This window comes from Ictidomys tridecemlineatus, chromosome 5 (assembly GCF_052094955.1).
Source record: "Ictidomys tridecemlineatus isolate mIctTri1 chromosome 5, mIctTri1.hap1, whole genome shotgun sequence".
Lineage (NCBI taxonomy): Eukaryota > Metazoa > Chordata > Mammalia > Rodentia > Sciuridae > Ictidomys > Ictidomys tridecemlineatus.
Window position 1 is genome coordinate 72,866,078 of NC_135481.1, and position 25,323 is coordinate 72,891,400.

The window sequence follows — 25,323 nt, forward strand, 5'->3', positions numbered from 1 at the left end:
AAACTACTAGTGAGCTCAGAATCAAATATGCTTCCCAATTTCCGTACAATATGTTTTGCTTCATGTAAAACAATCTACTAGACAAATCTCACTTTTCCACATAAATATAATCTGACCTTATATTTCTACCTTTTAGGACACCTATTCTTGAATGCCACAAATATTAGATGATTCATATTATTTGCAGAGAGAATCGATGTTAGAGGTATAAAATAAATTGTTGAAGACTACATATATAGGGTTTCATATATTTATTTTTGTTTTGTTTATTCCATGTCCAGGTATTTGTGGCTAAAAAGATTTTTATCAAGTGACTGGGCAATTTTTATCTTAATTTCAACTATTTTTTGTCCTATTCTAACAGAAACTAATTTTTTTAAAGAACATGATAGAGTCACAATATTTTAAGTTTATATGACCATATCCAAAAAACAGAGATGATGCCTGCTAGGTTTTAAATAATGAATATTCAAACTATCTTAGGTACTAATTCTCCTTTATCTAAATATAGAATATCTTTATGAATAAAATCAAAATGTCGACTGAGAACATTATATTGAAATGCTAAGAAAACACAATAGATTGTGTACCTTCTCCTCAGAAGGCAAGGACAGAATTCTTTAGATTTATTACCATGGAAACTGACACCAGAGAAGTCCCCTCATGGTAAGGTGAGACTTAGAAGTAGTTTTAAGTCACAGAGAGATATTGTCAGAAGGGCGGATGTATCAATATGTTTAGGATAGCCTAAGGAATGAGGGACAAAGTATAATGAAATTAACTCATGCAATCAGTTCAGGAATCAAAAGCCAATGGAATAAAATAATGGTGTCAAGATGTGGATACTTTTTATAATGTACTAAAAGCATACTTTCAGTGAGGCTTGACAGTTGTAGATTCCCCTTAGAATAGATTAAAATGTGCACTACTCTAAGATCACAAGGCTTCATGCAACCTGGCACTATAACTCTAAAGGTTTTCTACCATCGCCTTCACAGCTCACCACATTCCATTCTTGTAGGTCCCAGCCCTGCTTCCTGGTCTATGGATTGTCAATGTATACACTGCCTAGAAACTTAGGGCCCAGATCTTCATAGTGTTAATGTTTACTTGTTACTCAGATTTTTACTTAAACTCCATGTCCCCTTAAAGTGGCTTCCTGGTTACCACATACAAGTTCTAGAATTGCCCAGATTCAAGAACACAATATTATAGATTATATCCGTGAATCCTACAATGCTCAAAGGTGATCTTTAAAAAAAAACATTCTCACTTTTTATAATCTGTTTCTCCTATAAAGTGTAGATAAACAGGAAAGTTGCCTAATATTTCAGCATCTTAAAAACATCAGATATTAAGTAGGCAAAAATATTCATTTCCTATGTATATTCATATTAGTCAATTTTTATCAAATGTTTCTGGAGAAAGAAGCCATACCTAGATCTCAGTGTATTACACATAAGAGTTATTTCTTCTTTGTGTTTTATGTTTTTCTGTGTCATTTACAAAGCCCTATTCTAGGACTCAAGATGAAAGGGCTAGTCCAGATGGGTCACATTATTATTGAGACTGAGTAAACAAGAATGGAAAGAGGATGAAATAACACAAAGTATGTCATGTATACTTGCATTTTGTTGTCAAGGTTGACTTCAATAAGAAAATATCACAATGATCAGAAAGTATAATCCTGGTAGCACCCTAGTACAGGCTGCTTCCTGTGACATGTAATACACACTAAAGTATGCAGTACCTGCCTGTTTGTACCTACAAGAAAGACTAGATAACTATAAAGAATAATGCAATCTATCATAACATTAAAATTGATAGAGAACAAGTACCATAAAAAGCCATAGAGCACATTATTTAAATGTGCAACTACACTGGTCCCCCACTCTCATAAGTACAATTAACATGCTCAGCTAAATAACATTAAACTTCTTCTAAATATATGTATTCCATGAACTTAGGATATTGAATTTAAGATAACACTGTTGTTTTTCTGTATCCCTAAGGAAGGAAAAAAACAACATCTACACAGAATATTAAGAAGCATTTAGCAAATAGGTTAAAATGAGACTAGTGCATGGATATTAAAATCCATAAAAGATGACAGTAAACTTTTATATATTAATTATTCAAACTGAAGATACTTCACTGCAAATTGTGTGTCTTTCTTTGACCTAGTAAAAATTAACTAAGCAAACTAATAGGAGCATATTTAATCTACTTAATTTCACATTTTCATAGTCACTTGATTTTGATTCATAAATGATTGTTACTATTCCTAAAAAACTATCTATTTTTCACTTGGGCTGACCAACATATCCTTTCATTTGAGAAAAACCCTGGGAGCTAGATAGTAACTAATTATTATTATTATTATTATTATTATTAATCGGGATTGGCAGTAACAAGCAATGCTTCTTTGAAAATGAAGACTGATCTGCCTGTTTCTCAGTTTTACATCCTGTAGAGTAACAGAACTGAAATAGTACTGAACTTTGCAAGTAAGCTCAATGGAGTCTTTAGATTTGCTTGATGCTATTCAATAAAGGGATGGGAACGTGAAGCAAGTGGGGATATAAATTTTCCTTTATATGGCCTATGGATTTTCTATACATGCTGCCTAGAAATTTATGGCCCAAATCTTCATATTGTTAATTTTGGGTTGTTATTTAGATTTTCACTCAAACTCTTTGTCCTTTAATGTGTCTTCCTGATCATCATGTTCATGTCCTGGAGCTACCCAGTTCCAGGGATACAGTATTCTATATTTTCAGTGATGCCTACATTCTAAAATAACCTTTTTTAAAAATTTCATTTATTGACTTGTTTATACTTTGTTTTTCTTATAAAATATTGCCAAGGTCTCAGCTTGGCACCAGAATCACGAGCCACCACACACCTTTGTAGGTTCAAACAGCAATTCTTTATTCCCACTCTCACACCGCCTCCACACAGGTCCAGGGGCAATCGCGTTCTCCCGTCTCCCGCACAATTCACCTACTCCAGGAGGCTATCTCCAAATCCCATTTTAATCTCATGAGAACTCAATGGGAACAAGCAGCAGGAACACCCTAATCCCAGCAATAATCTTCAATCTCCAACTTCCCTAAAACCCATTGTCTTAAACTGGCAATGCCTTAAACTCAAGGAGCCCGTTACTTCCTCAAACCTGATCAGCTCTAAACCCGGATCCGCCTTGGTCCTTGAGCAAGGTCACCTTATTAAAGCATGCATGCAATGTCCCATCGAATGTCCTCTAAGCAGCATGGGGTACGCTTGGCAAGGAAATTTCGATGCGTCATTCCTACTTGGTAATGGCCCTCAGCAAAATATAAGCTTTATGCCTGTGTAATAATATCCACTATTCAAGAATTGAATTCACAAATTAATAATGCTGCCTTATAAACTTTGTTCTGAGACAATGTTAACCTTGTCAGTATACTTTATTGATAACAGAGTGCTTAATGATTTCCACACAGTCTCCAGGAGACCGGCAAGAATTCTCTGCCAATGGCAGGGGTCACATGACAATATTTGTCCTATGTGACCAGAGACTATAGGAAGCTTGGGCTTATCCTCCATTTTTACTCCCTGATTCTGTGGTGTTTCTCACACAGTATAATATGTCTGACCCAAAAAAAGAAAGCTATTTTTGGTGCTCTGTGCAGAGGAAGAATGATAGGAGATTGCATTTAGCTTCTTTGAATTCATGCTGTGAGGCAGGATTTGAACGTGATTATGACTCTTCCTTTAACACTGTTGATATATGGTACAATTTGCAATATTCACATGCACAAATAATTAAATTCATGTAAATAATACTGTGTATAAACAAAGATAAATATAAAGTTTCAGATGTTTAATAGAAGACATTTTTTTTTCCTGATTGTCCTGAAAAGAATTGCTGAGTAATTGGCATTTTCAGTTTGGGAATTTGAAAAATTTGCATTTTTATTTCAATTTTTGAAATAAAATATAATATAGGCAATATAGGTGAATGCTTGTAATGAAGTGCAAGGAAAGTCTGGGTATGAGCAAAATGGGTACTATTTTTGTTTTGTTTTGTTTTATTTTGTTTACTTTTTTTGTTTTTCTGCCAAAGACCTTTTCCTTTCCATTTCTGACTACAGTTCGTATGCTATTGTAATATTTACCTGTCCTCTTTCAAAAGATCAACAGGTAACTAAATGTCTACTATTATATACTTACCTGGTAGGGGACAGATCATGACCACAAAGGTGGTTTTCACATGTGAGGCACTCTGGATATGCTGACCCCTAGGATTTCCCCAAATGTGGGAAACTCAACTGCCTAATTTGTGGTTGTGGGAGACTGCATTGGCATTTTTTTAATGTCTACATTTAGGAATTTTATATTATCAGACTGAGGAGGCACAAAATCATATAATAAATAATTACATATTGTATTTTAAGAAGAAATTAAATTGTGAAGTATATTCAAGAGTGCCCAAATGAGGCTTGTGTCTTTTAGCCAAGGAAGATAAGAAGACTTTTCTGATGGCATAGAATTTGTTTTGAGAAAAAGTAAAGGCAAATATGTAACTGAAAGAATGGCAATGCAATATTGATGAACTAGAAGAAAAAATGTGTAAAAGCACATTGAGGAAGTAGGCGGAGTTTTGAGTTAGGGAAAAAGGGCAAGAACTTATTTTAAGTAATATGATACATTTTGGAAAGATCACAGGTAATAATAATAGTCTAAATTAGATGTTAATATCCCTCCTAGGGATGTGAAGTGTAGGTGAGCAAGAATGGAAATGAGAAAACCTGCTAGAAACTTTGCTAACATCAATGATGCAAACAATGAAGAGTTACTTAATTATGAGGAATGATCACAACAGGTCATCTTTGAGTATCATTTTCATTAAAAAAATCATCAAAATAATACAGTATTGCATTTTGTTCTCCATATTGCAAAAGCTGATTATACCCCTGGTAGAGGAGGTGGGGAAAGAGACACACAGTCAATGCTAGCAAATGACCTAATTTTGTAAATTTTATTATAAGAACATTGGTATTAATTATTTCAATGTAAGAATAGAATTTAACTTAGCTGTGATATTAAGAATAATTTTCATTTTACCATATAGTATTTCTATAGCTATATCATCATTTTATTGATTAGAAATACAATATTTTCTTGGTTTATCCTGATATCTATGGAGAAATCATGACATTTTTGAATGACAATTTTGTATTTGTATTTTGTCTTTTATTATAAAATATTGTTGCATAAAAATAATAACAAATGTTCGAATACAGTGATCTTTTGTTTAAAAGCACATAGGGCATAATGTTCTTAGGTTTGATAGAATTAAATAAATTAATATCAAAATTTGGGTAGCAGTAGTCACAGTGCTACTACAGAGATTGGCAGGGGATCATTTTTGAAGTGAGCATAGTAAGTAACCTGTAAATAAATCTGTGGTTCTTAGACTGATGTCTAATGAAAACATTAAGTTCTGTGAAAAATGTGAAAAGGAATGTTTCCATATTTTAAAGAAATCTAAGACATTTTCTGCAATGGGTAAAATACTACAGGATTTGTGTGATTAGCATTTTCCTGACAGTCCAAAAACAGAACACAAACCAAACTAAAATGAAGATAAGCCTATTAATTTTCAAACACATAAAATTGTGTTTTATGATATTCCAAACACTTATAAATCTTTAGCACTAAGACATGAACACATGCTTTGAAACAGCAAATAGTGTGTTTTCATCAATCACAATTATAAACTTTATGAAAAATTACACCATCTAACTAGAATTTTATTACTGTTTGGAAACGAAATGCCACAGTTTCTGCTAAAACAGTGTTCAGGAGGCTGGATTAAAACTGGTAATTCTTGGAAATGTGTCATAAAAAAATGTCCATCCCAACTTCAAAATTCATAACATATTTTGCTGCCTTTTTGCATGAGCTTTTCTTCTCTGCTCAGCCAGAATGTAAAGAGAGCTTGCCACTTTGCAAACAACCATTATCCAATTTCTGCAGCAAGCACAGTTGGGATGGTGATTCTTTATAGGTCAAATAACGCTTCCAAGCAGTGGATATTTATAGCGTTCTACTTTCCTGGGGAAATGCTGACATTGCAATACTATGTTTAACTTGAGAGCTCAGATAACAGATTGGGATGATAACATTAGTTCCAGCTTTTACATCTCACCTATCTTCTTTCTAGTTCATTTTTAAAAATATTCTATCTACCTACTTTCACAAATGCCATGTCTATCAATTCAAGGAAATTTTTGTCCCCTGTTTCTTTTCTCAACCTGGAACATGCACCTCAACTTGAGAGAAACAAAATGAAAATAAATTGTGTGGGAATATTTTTCTAAGCAAGCTGATAAAAATGCATACTATTCCTGTTTGAGAGAATCTTTCTCAAGGATCTCTGAAAAAAACATAATGCATGCAAGCATATGCTCACATGAGTTAACACATACCAAACACTGACCATAATATACAGACTGTGTAGCACAAATATTGCAGCAATCCATGGAGTTCACTTGAGCCTAAAGGAATTCTGTTACTGATTCGAGTAGAGTCAGTAGAAATAGCTTGGCTAAATATATTTGATAATATATGTAGACTAGGCATTTGTAGTTTCTCTAGTTATTTTTTCTGAAGTAATATGCTATACTGCCATATTATGTTTAACTAAAACAAAACAAATAATAATGACCCTTCTGTAATTCTCTGGATTTCAGCATCCTTTCAGGAGTCCCACTCTCCTGAGATATACCATAAAACTGAAGCCAAATTCTGTCTGTAATTTTATACTGGGAAAAAAAAATCTAAACATTTCTGAGGTCAAATAAAGTCAATCTCTTTATGCAAAATTTCATAAGACAATGTAAACATAAAAATAAGATAGTTTTTTTAAGAGAAAGTGAATGCTAAAAGAATGGGTAAATTCATAGTGATGGGTTCAGCAACAATCTTAAATCAATCTGAGTTGCATTACAAAAATGTACTAAATAATTTATTTTGAAAGTGTGTAAGAGAAAATCATTAGAATAGACATAATCACATGTCAATATTCAAAATTCTTTCCTACATATTCCGTAGGTTTAAGAACATTTTTTTAATGACATGGAAAAGAAAATTGTTTGACAGTTGGTGAATTTCTCTTTCATTCAATAGGTTTCATACTTATTATATTATTATCAATTTGTATGAATACATGACTCAAGGGTCAACTCCTCATAAGAATCATATAAAAGTTTATATTTTAAGTTTCTAAAGAGCTGTGTTACATCTGAACCAAGTGCATAACAAGCAATTCAAATACATACAATTATGTTACAGTTATTAAAATTACATAAATAACCCTAAAAGCTATGTTTCTACACGCCAGTAATGCTGGCTTACATCATGAAAAATACATCAACAATATCTTGTAGAACTGAGTAATGGCTGTATATTAAGTTTTTAGTGCGATATTTGTTCAGTAGTTCAATATTAAACTAATGTTCCAACACTTATTATTTAAGTATAGATTTGTAACTAATAAAATCCTTTTTATTTATAAAATTAACTAATGTTTTGTTGAGGAAATATTGTGAGACGTAACATTATTTTCTGTTCATAAGGATCTATGCTAAAACCAATCACAACATGTCTTAAAGCAGTAAACACACTAGATAGGAAAGAGATAAAATAAATAAAAAATTTGGATTCTTTTATAAACTAATTCTATTTCATGATCTTATTAAAATTTTCTAAGTCTTTATAAAATTCAAGCTTAAAGTTCTATAAAATACACTTATGCAAACAGAAGAATAGCTAACTTTCAAAAGGAAACATTGCCCGTCATTGCACAGTATGCAGACTATCTGGAATATTCATTCACTAATGGATGGAATCCAAAATTGTACTATATTTCTTGGAAACAATTTGGCTATTTCTTATAAAATTTAATTTACACTTACTATATGATCCACTAGTTCAATTAAATTCAAATTAAAACATATTCACACAATAATTTCTGTGCCAGTATTCATAGAAACATTCATTGTAAGAACCCCAGAATTGGGGGGGGGGCGCTTAATCAAGATGGCAGAATACAGGAAGTGGCTTACCCAGCTGCTCCATAGCCTGAAACAAAGAAAAACCATAGGCACATTCTCAGTAAGGTGGGTGAATTTTAAAAAGGGGTGACTTTACTGGGAATTAATACAGGACATTCAAAGCAGATTGGAACTCGGGAAGATGGATATAATAAAATAAGGGAGAAATTTCCCATGCCACTACCACTGCCCCACTGTTGTCAGTCAGAGCACTACCCCCCTCAAACAAAGAGGAGGGATAAAGGAATTAAAGGAACCCACCTTTTTAGGAGGCCTATGGTATGTCTGGGTACAGAGATAAGATATGAAAGACAATGCCAAAATAACCTGAAAGGTTTGAGGCACAATATCTTTGGGTGGGAAGGAGGCCACATCTCTCCCAGCTGCCTGGGGAGGACAGAGGAAAGAGCCATTTTGCAGCATTGCCACAGGGACTGACAACTGTGGTATTCAATTCCTGGCAATCCCCAGTTGGCTCAAAATATAGGCCTGAAAACCCACACTGCACAACATAGAAGGTGCCCAAGTTACCAGGAGAAAATCGGAGTCAGAGAGAGGTTTACACGGGGTAATTGGCATAGTTCCTCCTTTCCCCTTGAGTTCTGTGGCTCACAGGACAGGCTGGAAGAGACAAGCCAGGCCAGGAATTTGAAAGGTGTGGGAGGGGGAGTGATAGAGTTGGGAGATTAAACCCCAGAGTCCAGGAAGTGCAGGGTCCATTGGTGACTGAGGGTTCCAAGGATTGGCTCCTCCACTGCATAAGGGGAACCCAGGGCAGATCCCTGTGGTGCTGTATCCCAGCATGGACTGGCAACTGCTGGGCCTTGGAGGTGGCTGATTTAAAATCTTAAAACCAATTGGCATTCAATGAAGCATCTGGAGTCTACCTAGGCCTAAACCCCACCTCCAGTGCTTTAGGATTTCCTCTCACAGAACACTCCAGTGACCTTATGCTGAGAGTGGAGGAGACAACACACTCCAGCCCACCTTATCAAATACTGTGGGGAAGGGAAGTGGAACCATTTTTGAACTCCAAAGGAAAAAATTTCTTTAACTTTTCATTGAGAATGTTTTTTTTTTCTCTTTTCTTTTCTCTCTTTAATTGTGAGCTGAATTGTTCAATGGACAGTAATACATATATGTATTTTTTACATTCTAGCTTTTTTTGAAAGAAGTTACTTTTTAGGACTCAGTCTTTTGAAAGATAAGTTGGGTTTTTGTTTGTTATTATTTTATGATTTTTTGCTTTAATTTTATTTTTTTAATTTTATTTTACTTTTATTTTTCTCTCCTACTTCCTCATAATCATCACATAATTCATATTTTTTCTGTTTTGTCTCTCTTCACCATTTGAAATTGTAAACCCATTTGCAAACTTAATGTTTTGACTGTAGGGAATTACTGATCACTTCATTTCTTTTTATTATGAATATTGACATTGTGGATGTCACAACAAGAGCTATTTGATTTAATGCTGTATGTTATTTGCATTGGCTGTTGTTATTGTCTCCCCCTAAATTGTGAGTACTGGAAATGTTCAGGGACACTATAATTTTATAGGGTAGAAGCTCTACTGAATCATCCATATTAGTAGAAGGGTAGACACACAAATAACAAGAAAATGCAAAGAAATAAAACACTTCAAACAAACAAATATACATCAATAACAGAATGTATCAGTACCACAGAGGAAAAAATGTCAGAGAAAAAGTCTATAATTTCATCATTAAACTGATCTGCAAGGTAAAGGATAATGTAATGAATGAAATTAGATAGAAAATACAGAAGTGAGAGGCCACTTCAATAAAGAAATAGAGATTCTGAAAAAAAATAATCAAGTGGAAATCCTTGAAATGAAGAAATAAAACAACTAAATTAAGTATTAAAAAGAAAGCATCAACAATAGAATAGACCACTTGGAAGATAAAGTTTCAGGAAATGAAGACAAAATATATGATCTTGAAAATAAAGTTGGCTAAAGAGAAAAGATGCTAAGACCCCATGAACAGAATTTCCAGAACATATGGCTAACATTAGAAAACCAAATATAAGATTCATCAGGATATGTGAAAGCTCAAAGAGACAAACTAAAGAAAAGAACAATATTTTAAATGAAATAGTATCAGAAAATTTTACAAGCCTTAAGAAAGTAAAGGAAAATCAAATGCAGGAAGCAAATAGGACCCTAAATATATAAAAAAACAATTAAAACAAACACACACCAAGTCATATTATTATGAAAATACCTAACAAAGAACTAGAATAGAATTTTGAAGGCTGCCAGATAAAAACAACAGGTACATTTTCAGGTAAACCTTTTAGGATCTCAGCTGATTTCTCAACCCAGACAGACCCTCAAGGCTAGGATGTCTTAGAATAATATAACCAATCTCTGAAAGAAGATCACTTCCAACAAAGTATACTATGCCCAGCAATATTAAGTTTCAGAGTTGACAATTAAATAAAAAACTTCTATGATAAACAAAAGTTAAAATAATTTACAACTAGAAAGCCTGCCCTACAAAACATACTCAATAAAATATTTTATGAATAAAAACAAAAAAAAAATAATTGAAAACCTGCAAAGGGAGGACCTGCACTAGAAAAATAGTCAATCAAAAAGAAAAATAATTCAAAACTAGACAGAAAACTAGACAGAAATGAAAATGACATGGAATAAAAATTATCTCTCAATAATAACATTGAATGTAAAAGTAAAAGCAAAATATTTATGCTGGAAAGAATGGAGCACTTATATACATCAAACAACAATGACAACATGAAGAATCAAATGGACCATAACACAATTATACTGGGTGACTTTAACACACCTCACTCTCATCACTGAATGGATCTTTCTAACAAAAACTAAAGTAGAGGCCATAGAACTAAAAAATACAATTAATAGTGTAGACTTAATAAACATGTATAAAATATTTCATCCACCAATGGCTGAATACATTTTCTTCTCAACAGCATATGGATTATTTTCTAAAATACACCATATCTTAAGCCACAAAGCAACTATTAGCAAATACAGATAGGTATAATCCCTTGAATTATATCAGATAATAATGGAATAAAATTAGAAATAAATAATAAAATAAAATTTAGAAGGCATTCTAACATCTGGAGACTAAATAATTTCTATTAAATAAACAATATATAGAAGAATAAGTCAGGTATGATAAAAATTAATACTTAGAGGTGAAAGTTATAACAGCATAATGTATCAAAATAAATAAATAACCTAATACTACATCCCAAGGCCCTGAAGAATGAACAAATCAACACCAAAAGCAGTAGAATACATGAAATAATTAAAATCAAAGCCAAAATCATTACATTTGAAACAAAGTCTCAAAAATATTAATGAAACAAAAAGTTACTTCTTTGAAAAAATACAATAAAATTGACAAACTCTTAGCCAAGCTAACCAAGACAAAGAGGGGGAAATCTAAGGTTACTAAAATCTGTGCTGAGAAAGTAAATATCACTACAAACTACATTGAAATACAGAGGATAATTCAAAATTATTTTGAAATTTTTATTCTCTGACAGAAAAGTTTGAAGACATCAACAAATTTCTGAAGACATTTGACCTATTCAAATTGAACCAGGAGGACATAGAAAATTTAAACAGATTAATTTCAAGCAATAAAATTAAATAAACCATCAAAAGCTTACCAAAAAAGCACAGCCCTTAGACAAGACAGATTCTCAGCTGAGTTCTACCAGACCCTCAAAGAAGAACTGACACTAATCCTGCTCCAATTATTACTCAAAATAGAAAAGTAGGGAACACTTCCAAACTCATTCTAAGAAAGTAGTATCACCCTGAAAACAATATCGGACAAAGACACATCAAAGAAAGAAAACTTCATTCTGACATTCCTGATGAATATAGATGCAGAATTTTTTAATGAAAAGCTGGCAAATTGCATCTATCTTTGGCAAGTGTATCAAATAATTGATTCTGTGTTCTCTTTCAGGTGATCTCCCCATGTTTATTCTACTCAACTTGCCTGGTACACCAGATATATATTTCTCAATAAGAAATATCAAAGAAACATAGTTCAGAAATTTCATTCAAAATAGTTGGTCAAGTGTCAAGATCTTTACTATAAAGAAATGATGTAAGATCAAAATCATAGAATCTAATGGATCATAACAATGAATTCAATGAGGAATGCTAGAATAGTTTATTTAGGTATGAATTTTTTTTAAGAAAATTGGTGAAAGTTGAATGATGTGTGTATGAATTACAAAGAATATATCAAAGTCTAAAATTTTATATTTCTATTGGGGTATATAAAATAATATTCTCAGATGTGGAAAATTATATAAAATACTGAAACATCATTTGGGTAATTTCCTCTCAAATTGTTCAGAATTTTTAAAAAATCTCTTTACTTCATTTATCTATAAGTTTGTGATCTTTTCTAAATAAAACTTAACTATGTATTACCTAATTCTAATATTTAACTTTAATAATTGACAGCACAGTCAAATATCTTATTTAAATATTATTTATAGCTTAGAAAGAGTCCTGGATATTTAAAATTTAATGTACTGAAAATAACTAGATATTGATATTTAAATAAAGAAATACAAGTGTGCTTACAGTATGGATATGTAAAATGTTAATAATTCAATTTTTTTTCTTTCTTGGTACTATGGATTGAATTTAGGGCCACTCTCCACCTCAGCTATATCCCCATTCCTTACAAGTGTTTTGTTTGTTTGTTTGAGACAAAGTCTCTAAATTTCTTGGGCTGGCTATGAACTTGTGATTCCCCTATCTCAACTTCCTAAGAGACTGGAATTACAGTCACATGTTATCATTCTTATTTTTTTTTAAGTTCTAGTGCTTGGGCTGATCTAATGCAAGCACTCTACATTGACTTACACCCCCAACCCAAGAACTATTTGAAATCATTTCATAACTTGCAAGTCCACAGTTTGTGTTTTATAATAATTTAATGATCAAAGATTAACTTTTAAATTATTCCTCAATAATTAAAATTTATTTTAATACCATTATTTAAAAGTCAATGACTTCATGCATATTACCTGTATTATAAGATTTTTTTTCCTGTTGTATATGTAGTCTTGACTTTTGAGAAAATGTTAAAAGTAATATAATTTACAAATGTTTGTGAAGACATCCCCATATTTACAGAGTAAAATTTACTCTTTTAAGGGCGCAATTTTTTAATGTGGAAAACATATGTATTTATTTATCCACTACCCCACCCCCCAAAAATAGAATAGTCCCATCACAATACAAAAATTAATGTATTTACTCACTAGTATGTTCCAGAATTTTGAATATTAAAATACAAATATTTATGAGTGTGGGGCTGGGATTGTGGCTCTGTGGTAGAGCACTTGCCTGGGACATGCAAGGCCCTGGGTTAGATCCTCAGCACACATAAAAATAAATAAATAAAATAAAGATATAAAAAAACACAAATATTCATGAATGTAGATATTTGATCTTCATACAGACATTCAATATATCCTTAATAAATAATAGACTTTCATCCCAAGTTTTAATGTCCTTCCTGTCCATTTCTTTTTTGCTCAGTGTTCTATGAGATTTCACATGTAGGTAAGAGAGCACTAGGAGCACTGAGCACAATCAAGATGACTCATTCAAGATTCCTTAAATAATTTACATAATTAAATGAACATTTAATGAACTTGTTAGTAACAAATTTCTCCCTGCTCCTTTTGTGATTTATTATTTTTTGATATAAATTTTCAGTAAATCATGAAAACTCTTTTGCTATTTTTGTAACTCCTTGTCTTCATAGGAATATGCATCTTTATTCATGGTCCAATAAGACATTTGTAAAAAAGTGGCATATAGTTTTAGTGGAATCTCTCACATATCTCTCCTTTATCCCTTAAAAATAAAAAAGAGGGCTGGGTCGTAGCTCAGTGATAGAGCCCTTTCCTCACACGTGTGAGACCCTGGGTTCCGTCCTGAGCACCGCATAAAAATAAAAACAAAAATATATTATAAAAAAGTTGTGCATTTATAATTAAAATTTTTACCTCCTAGTTCATGGAAATATAGAGTTCTAGAATAATTATTTTGTCATCTTCTGGCGATTCTTGAACACTTGCTGTTGTTTTTCTACTGTGTGATAGAAGTAAAGGGCAGTGCACACACATGAAACTCTGCACCTCTTTGTTTTAACACAGCAATCAAGTGAGAAAAGAACCTTCAGAACAATCAGCCCCCAAACAACCAATTTCAGAACCTTGGAAAAAGAAAAACATATATTAGTTCAATAAAATCTCATCTAGCAATAAATATCTCAAAGTTCAACAGATTTTATTTTTCTGAATTGGTACTCTTTCATTATCCAGAACAATTAACAGTGTTAGAATATTTTATGCAGCCAAGGGATTGCAATTAAATTGTCCTTTCTTTCTATCACCCTGTATTTTCTCTTTATGCCCCTCTACTGTTCTTCAGAAATACATTGAGTATTTCATCTGGAGTTGGTAGAGATTTAAAGTTCTCTTAATATTTCCTAGTGAAGATTAATGTATCTTTAAGATAGATAATTAAATTATTTGCAAAATATGTGAAAAATCTCAAATTTTATTACCGTTACTTTAAAAAACACACTAGTGTCCCATGTCAAAAAATATGTATTCTCTTTCTGTTTCTCTGTCTCTCTGTATCACTGTCTCTCCTACTTTACGTCCTCCCTCTTGACCTTAATCAGTTGGGTTATGTCATTTATTAAGTATTTATTCATCAATACTATAATTTATGTCTTTTTTCCCCTTTAGACAATTCCATAGGTTAGAGAAACAAACATAAAACACACATCCTTTGCCTTGACATTTATGGAGTACTTTCTGAAAGCTTTTATACAGAGATGTCTGCCTATTGATTGACTGTTAAGTTTATATGCACTAAATGTGAAAGGTGGTATGGAATTCGTTTTTCTCATGAAAAATAACCACAGAATTTTGTGCACTTCTTAGAAGCTAAATTTTCCTGGAAAAAAAAACAAACATTTTTAAGAATACTAAAAATATGTATGATCATGCTGGAGGCGATATGCTTTAAAACACATCATAAATAAGCAATATTGTACTTTTTTTTGCAAATATTTTCTCTTGGTTTTCAGTAAGAATATAAGAACCACTGATTAGACAATAGATTGTTAATTTGATATTCAAGAGCTCAATCATTTTACACATATTAATCTCATTTTAATTTAAATTCCAAACCTCTTCTTTGTATATTTAATTGTACATTTAAAGATGCAGAAGTTATCTGAAGATAGTTTATATTCATTTTCATTGCAAGTATTTGCATATTTAAAAATAATGCTGTTTAAATATTCATATAACACATATATAAGTTCAAATATAATGTAGGTCTGCTGCATTTTATTGATGCCCACTATGTAGGAGTTATTTACTGCTTGAACTCAATTAGCATTGTCAGATGATATTGCTATTTCACAGGAGAAAAGTATAAATCTATACACTAGTATTTATTCTGGAATCATTAGATTTGTTAGGGATAAACATTAGATATTTTAGGATGAATAAATTATATTTACCTTCCCGTATCTACAGCATATCTGAAAAAGTATTTTTCTTTTTCTTTTTTTAAGATTTGACATGTTATTCCTTACTAAGAATGATGTAAATTGATTCAAAATCCCCCTGCATTTCTATTTTGTGCACAAAAAAATAGTACATAACTATTCAGAGAGCATGGTGGCATTTGTTGTACAGCTGACCCAGCAAATGACAATCACTTTGTATTTACATTTATTATGAGACAAATGATTCTTCAAATGAAAACACATTTTTTAAGAAACAGCAGTTATTTCCTCATCAATTTAGGTGTCATCTTTTAGGAAGATTTTTATTATCTGCCCATACTAAGTTAGGCTTGCATCCATTAGAATATTCTTAGGTTTTAGATCACACAATATGACCAACGAAAATGGTGTTGACCTAGAAGAAAAGGAAATGGAATTGTGCAGAAGACTGCATAATTAGAGTTAAAGCTAAATCTAGAGAAATATTAGTTCACAATTTGGGAAAAAAGAGAGAAAAGGATATTTCTGCTTCAAGAATGCCTATCAGTGTATATGTATATACATATACATATACACACACATTACTGGTTCTAAGAGATCTCCTGATGTCAAGTAGGAAGCAAGAATAAAAATGAAACCCTGTGGTGTGGGGTGAAGGTTAAAGTATACACATCTAGAGAAGGGGAAAGGAATAAGTAGGGGGGAAGCTGTAAAACATAGTCAGTTTTGCCAGTAGCTGTTTACACGCCTTAAATAATGTGTGCCTCTTTTTGCTGCTAGTCAAAATTGTGAATAAAATAAATATTAAGAATTTTGTATGCATAGTACTTTTATATGAGGCTATGCAACTGTGTGTAAGAATATTTGGAAGAACAATAAGCCTTAAAAATTATAGGTTTGACATGTGGTTTGGTAAAGTACTGTCACCCTATTTTGAAATTATTTTTACTTATTCAGTTTCTACCTAGTAATGTTTACTGCATTATCTAATTTGAATGCTCACAAGCTACAATTTTTTCTAAGTAATTATTTACAATTATCTACAATTTTTTCTTCAGAAGAAATACAAAATATTATTTTTGAAGAAACACTTCAACATAAATTGAGAAACTAAAATTTTAATTAGCAAAGGCAATACCAATCTTATCAACACCAAAACATTCATCATTAAATAAATGCAAGGAACTTATATGAAGCAACATTTACCCTAACACCAGCTTGAATGTGTTTTTTACTATACCCTTCACCATTCCTCCAATGTTATTTATATCTGCTTTCTCATGAAGCCAAATGAAGACTCTGAGGGCAATAAACACTTTGCATATTGTAAACATATTTTTTAGCTATCTGTAAATTTTAAGAACTAAATTTTTGCACCATTATCTTTCAATTTTTTAAAATACTATCATTTGGGTATTTATCATTACTTTTTCTGTCTTTAATGTTTTCTTTTATTTAAAGCTTAAATGAAATAGGGATAAATTTTACATATTATTGAATTACATAATCACCTTATCTTTTTTATAATAAGCCAAAAATTTCTTGTATGTAATACATATGTATGTATAGTATTGACATATATAATGCCTAAGATACATATGAATCATATGATTAAAATTTGAATATAGAATATATAATGCAAATTTAAAATATACATGTATATATTTAGAGAGAATCTCAAACTTTCAGTAGCTATATATATATTATAAAACATGACTATTATCATGGTTATTTTTTATTAAGGACATGTAATAAATTGCTGTGAAACATAAAAAATACTTTATAATTTATCTATGGTCAATTTCCTATTTTTAAATCCTAAAAATAAATATCTTCCAGGTATTTAGATATGCAGCACATACCTTAGTGGACCCTCACAAAATATTGAGTCTTTATGATTTATTTTTTGTAAATTCAATTATTTTTACCTTCATATTAAGTGCCTCAAATTTTTATAAATCAATTTTAATATGCTTGGATTTTATTCCTCTCTTTTCTAGTAATCAGTAATTACTCTGAGAGCAGAGACACACCTTTTTTCCTTTTTACATTACCATCATGGCCTAGCATATAACTTGAAATAGAATAATAATTCAATAGATATTAGATAGATGAATCCATAAAAAGATTCAGTAGTATGAGGTTCTTTTCAGCTAGTTGCCTGCCCACTCTGTGATTTTATGGTGATTACATTCCTAAAGCTGAATATATATTTTATTAAATTAATATTTATTTTATAAATATATAACTAATGGTATAGAGAAATGTGGAGTTATGGAGAAGAAATTGAATTGTCTACTAAAAACTCACCAGCATTCATTTCAAAACAGTAATACATCATATTTATTAGACTTACCAAAGTCAGGTATTCTGGTGCATGTTTTATGCTCCTTATGTCATGAAACACAAGTTTACAGATTAGAAAACTGAGACCAAAAGATAAGGGATTCTTACTTAGGTCATAGATTATAAATGGATTAATATTTTAATTCATGTTCATTTCTATCTGAAGGTGTTTTTCTGCTGTACCTTACCAAAAGTTTATAAATGGTGGAAAAAAACTTGTTTTAAGGAATCATTTTTAAAAATGTATGTACTTTGTTTTCATATGCTTTAAAACTATGTAATATACAGTTTTAAGGGTTATGTTTTTCTTAATAAAGAATGAGAAGTAGACTTATCTGACATCATTATATGTAGTGCTTCCATGCTAACTATTAAAACAAATCTTACCTATAATATAAAAGGTTTTTTTTATTTTTTCTAATTTACCAAATCTTGTAGCAGCATCCCAAATAATTTCTAAAAGAAAAAATAACTTGTGTTACTTTTTTAATTTATTTTTATTCTAATTTGTTATATATGACAGGATTCAGTACAATTAATATTACACATATAGAACACAATTTTTCATATCTGGTTTTACATAAAGTATATTCACAATATTTGTGTCTTTATACATGTATGTAGGGTAATGCTGTCCTTCTCATTTCACCATCTTTTTTACTCCATGTCCCTCCCTTCCTGTCCAACCCCTTTTCCTATCTGTTTCTCTAATCCTCCCATGCTCCTGCTCCCAACCCCACTATGAATCAGCCTCCTTATATCAGAGAAAACATTCTGAGATGCTAGAGATGTTGAATATTTTTTTATATTAATTTTAATTGCTAGAGATGTTGAATATTTTTTTATATATTTGTTGATTCATTGTATATCATCTTCTGAGAGAGTCTGTTCAGCTCCCTTGCCCATTTATTGATTGAGTTATTTGGTTTTTGTTGTTGTTGTTGTTTTAATCTTTTTGAGTTCTTTATATAATCTAGAGATTAGTGCTGTATCTGATGTGGGAGTGGTAAAAATTTGCTCCCAAGGTATAGGCTCTCAATTCACCTCAATGATTTTTTTTCTTTTACTGATAAGCAGCTATTTTATGTTGAATCCATCCCATTTATTGAATATTTATTTTAATTATTGTGCCATAGGATTCTTATTAAGGAAAAAGTGCCCTAATATGAAATGATGGAGATTTGGACCTACTTTTTCTTCTATTAAATGCAGGGTCTCTGGTTTAATTCCCAGGTCCTTGATCCATGTTGAGTTGAGTTTTGTGTATGGTGAGAGGTAAGGGTTTAATTTCATTTTGTAGCATATAGATTTTCAGTTTTCCCAGTACCATTTATTGAAGAGGCTATCTTTTCTCCAGCACCTGGTCTTGGCAACTTTGTCTAATTTGAGATAAGTATAATTATGTGGGTTAGTCTCTGTGTCCTCTCTTCTGTACCATTAGTCAACCAGTCTGTTTTGGTGCCAATACCATGCTGTTTTTGTTACTATTGCTCCATAGTATAGTTTAAGTTCTTGTATACTGATGCCATTGGCTTCACTCTTCTCGCTAAGGATTGCTTTGGCTATTTGGTGTCTCTTACTTTTTTATTTTTCCAAATGCATTTAATGACTGCTTTGTCTATTTCTATTAGGAATGTCATTGGAATTTATATTAGAATTGTGTTAAATCTGTATAGTGCTTTTGGTAGTATGGTCATTTTGACAAAATTAATTCTGCCTATCCAAGAACAAAGGGGATCTTTCCATTTCTAAGGTCTTCTTTATTTTTTTTTTTCTTTATCGTTCTGTGTTTTTTGTTGTAGCAGTCTTTCACATCTTTCATTAGGGTAATTTCCAAGTATTTTTTATTTTAAGGCTATTGTAAATGGGATAGTTTTCTCATTTCCCTTTTAGAGAATTTGTTGCTGATATATAGAAATACCTTTGATTTATGGGTGCTGATTTTGTATTCTGCTACATTGCTGAATTGATTTACAAGTTCTAGAAGTTTTATGGTAGAATTTTTTGGGTCTTCTAGGTATAGAATCATATAGTTGACAAATAGTGATAATTTGAGTTCTTCTTTTCCTATGTGTATCCCTTTAATTTCCTTTGTCTGTCTAATTGTTCTGGCAATAGTTTGGCATAGTTTCAAGAACTATAGTGAAATAGGGCATCCCTGTCTTGTTCCAGTTTTTAGAGGGAATGCTTTCAATTTTTCTTCATTTAGAATGATGTTGGCCTGGGCCTTAGCATAGAAATCTCTTAGTGTGTTGAAATATGTTCCTGTTGTCCCTAGTTTTTCTAGTGTTTTGAACATTAATGGGTATTGTATTTTGTTGAATACTTTTTTGCATCTATTGAGATGATCATATGATTCTTTTCTTTATGTCTATTGATGTCATGAATTACATTTGTTGATTTCTATATGTTGAACCAACCTGGCATCCCTGAGAGGAAACTCATTTACAACTAGAAAATCTAATTGGTGCACTATCTTTTCAATATGTTTTTGTATTTGATTTGCCAAATTTCATTGAGAATTTTTGCATCTATATTCATTAGAGATATTTTTCTGAAGTTTTTTTTATTCCTTTGATGTGTCTTTGCCTGGTTTTGGAACAGAGTGATATTGGCCTTATAGAATGAGTTTGGAAGTGCTCCCTCTTTTTCTCTTTCCTGAAATAAATTGGAGAGTTTTGATATTAGTTCGTCTTTGAAGGTCTTGTAGAATTTGGCTGTGTATCCTTCTGGTCCTGGGCTTTTCTTGGTTGGTAGACTTTTGATGACATCTATTTCATGGCTTGAAATTGATCTGGTTAAATTGTGTATATCATCTTGCTTCAATTTTGAAAAATCGTATGACTCTACAAATTTGTTGATGCCTTTGATATTTTCTATTTCATTGGAGTACAAGTTTTCAAAATACTTTCTAATTATCTTCTGTATATCTGTAATATCTGTTACAGTTCCTTTTTCATCATGTGTGTTAGTAATTTGAGTTTTCTCTCTCTTCCTTTGCATGTCTAAGGTTTTGTCAATTTTATTTATTTATTAAAAGAACCAACTTTTTGTTTTGTCAATTTTTTCAATTTTGTTTTCAATTTTATTGATTTCAGCTCCAATTGTAAGTATTTTCTGTCTTCTACTGTTTTTGGTGTAGATTTGTTCTTTTTTATTCTAGGGCTTTGAGATTTAATGTAAGGTCATTTATTTGTTGACTTTTTCTTCTTTTAAGGAATCAACTCTATGCAATGAACTTTCTTCTTAGTACTGCCTTCATAGTATCCCAGAGATTTTGATATGCTGTATCAATGTTCTTATTTGCCACTAATAATTTTTTAATCTCCTCCTTGATGGCTTTTGTTACTCATTGATCATTCAGTAGCATATTATTTAGTTTCCAGATGTTCTAGAAGATTTTATTTTTTATTTTATCATTGATTTCTAACTTCATTCCATTATAATCTTATTTAATGCAGGATAGTATTCTACTTTTTTATTTGCTAAGAGTTGCTTTGTGGCATAGTATATGGTCTATTTTATAGAAGGATCCATGTGCTGCTGAGAATAAAGTGTATTCACTCATTGAAGGATAAAATATTCTATATGGTTAAGTCTATGTTATTGATTGTATTATTGAGTGTTATAGTTTCTTTATTCAGCTTTTGTTTGGAAGAACTATCCAGTGGTAAAGGAGTTGTGTTAAAATTATCCAGAATTGTTGTGTTGTTGTCAGTTTGACTTTGAACTTGAAAAGACTTTTTTTGATGAATATAGATGCTCCATGCTTGGAGCATATATATTAAATTTTTTACGTCTTATTGGTGTATGTTTTCATTGAACAGTATGAAATGTCCTTCTTTATCCCTTTTGATTAACTTTAGCTTGAAGTCTACTTTATTTGATATGAGAATGGAAACCCCTGCTTGCTTCCACAATCCATGTGAGTGGTATGATTTTTCTCAACCTTTCACCTTCAGTCTGAGGGTGTCTTTTCCTATGAGACAAGTCTCTTGGAGGCAGCATATTGTTGGGTCTTTTTTTTTTTTAAATTAAATCTGCTAGTCTATGTCTTTTGATTAGTGAGTTTAGGCCATTATCATTCAGAGTTATTATGGAGACACAATATATATTCCCAGACATTTTTTGTTCATTTTTGGTATTTAACTTGACTTGGTTTCTCCTCTGATTATTTTTTTCTTTAGTGTAATACCTCCCTCTGCTGATTTTCATCATTGTTTTTCATTTCCTCTTCATAGAATATTTTGCCGAGGATGTTGGTTAGTGTAGACTTTTTAGTTGTAAATTCTTTTAACTTTTGTTTATCATGGAGGGTTTTTATTTCATCATCAAATCTGAAGCTTGATTTTTCTGGATACAGAATTCTTGGTTGGCATCCATTTTCTTTCAGAGCTTGATGTATGTTATTCCAGGATCTTCTAACTGTCAGGGCCTAGGTTGAAAAATCTGCACATAACCTAATTGTTTCCCACTTATATGTAATCTGATTCCTTTCTCTTGTGGTTTTTAATATTCTCTGCTTACACTGTATGTTAGGCGTTTTCATTATAATGTGCCTTGCTGTAGATCTATTGTAATTTTGGCACCCTGTAAGCCTCTTATATTTGGTTTTCCTATTCATTCATAATATTTGGAAATTTTTCTGATATTATTTTATTGAATAGAAGGTTCATTTCTTTGGTTTGGAACTCTATGCTTTCCTCTATCCCAATAACTCTTAAATTTGGTCTTTTTATGCTATCCCATATTTCTTGAATGTTCTGCTCTTGGTTTCTTTTTTTTTTAAAGAGATAGTGAGAGAGGAGAGAGAGAGAGAGAGAGAGAATTTTTAATATTTATTTTTTAGTTCTTGGCGGACACAACATCTTTGTTGGTATGTGGTGCTGAGGATCGAACCCAGGCCGCACACATGCCAGGCGAGCACGCTACCGCTTGAGCCACATCCCCAGCCCCTGCTCTTGGTTTCTTAACATCTTCACTGTGTCATCTACATTTTTTTCAAGGTTATATATTTTGTCTTCATTGTCTGAAGTCCTCACTTCCAAGTGGTCTACTCTGTTGGTGATGCTTTCAATTGAACTTTTAACTTTGTTATCATTTCTTTCATTTCAAGGATTTCTGTTTGGTTTTTCTTTAGAATCTCCATCTCCCTATTGAAGTAATCCTTAGCTACCTGTATTTGTGTATGTAGCTCCTTGTCAAAATGATCTTTTACTCCCTTATATCATCCTTTAATTCAGAGAATATTTTAATTATGTACATTCTGAACTCCTTCTCAGTCGTTTCTTCTTCTGTGATGGCCATGGATTCTGATAATGCAGTATCTTGATTTGTTTGGGGCACTTTCTTTCCTTGTCTTTTCTTATTGCTTATGTGTCTTCTCTTCAAGCACTGTGGATCCTGAGGCATTACCGACCGTTTTTTACCCTATAGGCTTACAGTGCCCAAGTAGGGTTTCAATACCTCTCTTTTGAAGTGAAGGACAATGTTAACCAATCCAAATACAACTAAATACATCCTTAATCCAAATACCTCCTATTAAGATGTTTACAGTTGGTCACAAAGTACAGAAATGGTGAATTCAAAAATTATCTACAATATAATCAGTAGGTTTGCAAAAGCGTTTACCATTTCTGATGGTGGACAAAGAACCAGGGTTAAGGTATAGTAAAACATGCTGAGGTAGTAGGAGGTGAGATTACAGAGTTATTTTGTCTTAGGAAGTGTTAAAGAGAAATCTCAAGTAGAAGGTTAGTAGCAAGAGAATAGTGGTAGTAATTTTGGGTAAACAAGTAAGTGGGAAGATAGTAGAGTACATAAAACAAACATACATATATATAAAGAAAAAATTTAAATATGTTAAAATAGTAAAAATTGGAGAGAAAAAAGGAAAAAAAGAATATACAACACAACAGTAATATAGTATTCAGTTGTCTCAATCCTCAATATGCTAATACTTGGTTTCAAATATGTTTAGGTCAGCCTTCTTTGATTTATTCCTAAAAAAACAAATTCCAAATATTTTGATATTTCTTCAAGGTCTTTCATATACTTTGAACACAATTTCAAATTACACAATACATATTACATGACAAGTGAATATTTTTGAATGCAGAGGTGTGCAGTTGCATATGTGAAGTATAATTCTCAATCATCTATGAAAGATTTATTCACTATGTTCAGCAAATATTGAGCATCTACCTTAGCCAGGTATATTTATAGACATTGAGAATGGAGCTATGATCAAAGAAGATATAAATCCTGCTCTCATCTTATTTACATAGAGAACACAGTATATGCGCAATAGATGGTAAACAAGATAAACTGATGAAAATATTTAAAGTAGAATATATTAGACAACAATTGACTAGCTAAGAATTATGTAGTCGGCTTTGCAAAAAAAAAGTGAGTTTAAAGCAAGAATCAATTATTAATTATTTTTTTCCTTCTTGCACACTTGGATATAAGCAACTGAGAGTATGATGCTTTAGAAATTGACACATTAAAAGGTGAAGATAGATAGAGTAAGTGACAGTTATATTTCTAACTTCCTTCCAAATAGGAAATGTTACTTTAAAAAATCACAGTTATACCCAACTTTTTTTTTTAATATGACACCCGAAGTGTGACAGTTTCTCATTTAATTTTCTTGCAGTCTGAATAATACATAAAATTCAGTCAACAACAGCATGTTAAGGAGTATTTCTGCAGTACTAATGCCCAATTCTTTGGAATTTATTCAAAATATTTCACCTAATTGTGTTTTATCTGAAGCCCTTGAAACCTCGGGGTAAAGACTGACACATAATTTTTTTCATTATTGATCTTCAGTATTAACAGTTTTTTCATTGCCATTTATAAGCAAATGTTTTGTTTAAAAGAATTTTAATGTGTGCCTTGCTGAATTAGAGCTCCCCTTCCTTAACATTCTGATTTATAAAATATTGACCCTTTAATTGGAGTTATTTTTACTTTAATTATGAGTTTTTTTTGATTCTCTGTGTATATTTTTAGTCATAGTTTCAAGAACAAAGGAACAAACTTGGGACATTATAACATTGTGTAAATCACAACAGAGTTGAGATTAACTTGGAAATAATAAAAATGCTTTGATTCCAAAGGCTCTTAAAGGTTAGGTCACCCACCTATTTTAATTGCGGTTGAATCTCCATATAATTAGTGCTCACTAGACACACTATCTAAATTCCTTTCCAAGAAAAGTTATATAGAACTTTTAAAATGTGTAACCTTTACTTTGCTATTGTTTATTTATTCATAATGTTCAA

The 25,323-nt window shown here is 31.6% G+C and overlaps 1 long non-coding RNA gene and 1 pseudogene across 1 annotated transcript in view; both read left to right on the top strand.

Annotated features, from left to right (window-relative positions):
* Positions 1-25,323, top strand: part of LOC144377548 (uncharacterized) — a 175,949-nt gene that overhangs the window by 96,585 nt on the left and 54,041 nt on the right. The gene's annotated exons all lie outside the window — the stretch shown is intronic.
* On the top strand, positions 4,208-4,357 carry LOC144378229 (U1 spliceosomal RNA; annotated as a pseudogene).